We start from the raw sequence: 1606 nt of genomic DNA on the forward strand, positions 1-1606 counted from the left end.
GTCATTTTACTGATGAACAAATTATTAGAACATGGACTTCAGGGGTTGGTGATAAACAAGTGTGTGTAAGTATCTAGATAAATTACATTTTAAAATTAAAACTGAATAATTCTTAATTTTTTTTTTATTACTCATTTATTTTAGACTATTTTATTTATCTGATTAACTATTTATTTAAATGACCAATGTTTTTCAGATAAATTTAAAGTATCCAAAACTAAAAGAAGATGCTATCCCATGCATATTTCCTGGCCCAAAATATTTATCGAATCCACAAACTAAAAGAAAGTCTCCTAGAAAGCGAGATAGTTCATTAATCTCTTCTAAAAACATTAAAGTAGTAGAGGTAAATTTTACAATTTTACTAAAAATATTAATTAATTAGGTACAATATATAAATATTACATGAATATTGTATATAATTATACATAAATATTATATATTAAATATTTAAATGTTGTATATCAATTTTATAATTAATTTTGGAGTTATTTTATATAGGTTTACCTAGTATACATTATATATTATACATAAGTATTGTAAATATTTTTTTTTTATAGGCTGAATCTAAAATTTCTGAACATCCTTGTAATAATGATATTGAATATTGATCCAGAATTTTCTGAAGAATCTTCAGTCTTGTCCACTGAACAAAAGTTTGAGAAAATATGTTGTGATCTTGAGTCAATCACACTTCCAGATAATTGGAAATATGAGATACATAGAGGAAAGAAACCATATATTGTATTGTATACAATACAATGTAATAACAATGAAGCTGGAATTAGCATTGAAAAACAGATTTTTCTATCTATATATAATTATTAAATATTTTGAAATATATTCTTGTTCATTTATTGTTATTATTTATAAAACTGCATAGGTATGCTTATAATTATAATTTTTTTTTATTATTTATTGCATTATTTAATAAAATATATCACCAGTTTGCATTTTAATTTTATATGCTTTTGTAGTTTTTGATTGGCGGTTGACGGCTGTTGTAGTGATGGTTAAAAATAAAAATTTGAAACTAACAACCTGATAAATATTAATTTGAATCATTTTTGTTTCAGTTAAAATGGATGCACGATAACATAATTTTAGTTATATAAGGTAGGTAGACCACATACTCAATTATAGCTTTTTAATATCATAAACAAAATATTAATAATAACTTATGTAATTATTAGCTGGGCCTAAGGATTATTTAAAATGTTTTGAAGATGATTGAATATTTTTTATTTTCTCCAGTACCATCCCCGAGTAATATTAATATTGGAATAAATATATTTTTTAATTATAAGTTATATTAAATGTATGATCATATAAATTCTAATATTCTATTATGTAGCAACTAGAAATGTACCGATACTACGATGTACTAATATTACCAATAGTAAAAGTGATCCGCCGCTCGGTGTCGGTTGTTTTTTGTTTTGTTCGACGAAACTTCTACGGCCACGCGCCGTGCGCGGACGCACGACTGGGCACGTACGGTCTTTCGACGTGTTAACCATCTTTCGGTCGACGCTCGGTCGGGGGTCGCGGCGCGCGGGCGGTCGTCGAGCGAGTCGGCGAGCGCACGCGGCCACGGGGTCGGATG

The sequence above is a fragment of the Acyrthosiphon pisum genome, unplaced genomic scaffold (genome assembly GCF_005508785.2).
Source record: "Acyrthosiphon pisum isolate AL4f unplaced genomic scaffold, pea_aphid_22Mar2018_4r6ur Scaffold_35;HRSCAF=239, whole genome shotgun sequence".
Taxonomy (NCBI): domain Eukaryota; kingdom Metazoa; phylum Arthropoda; class Insecta; order Hemiptera; family Aphididae; genus Acyrthosiphon; species Acyrthosiphon pisum.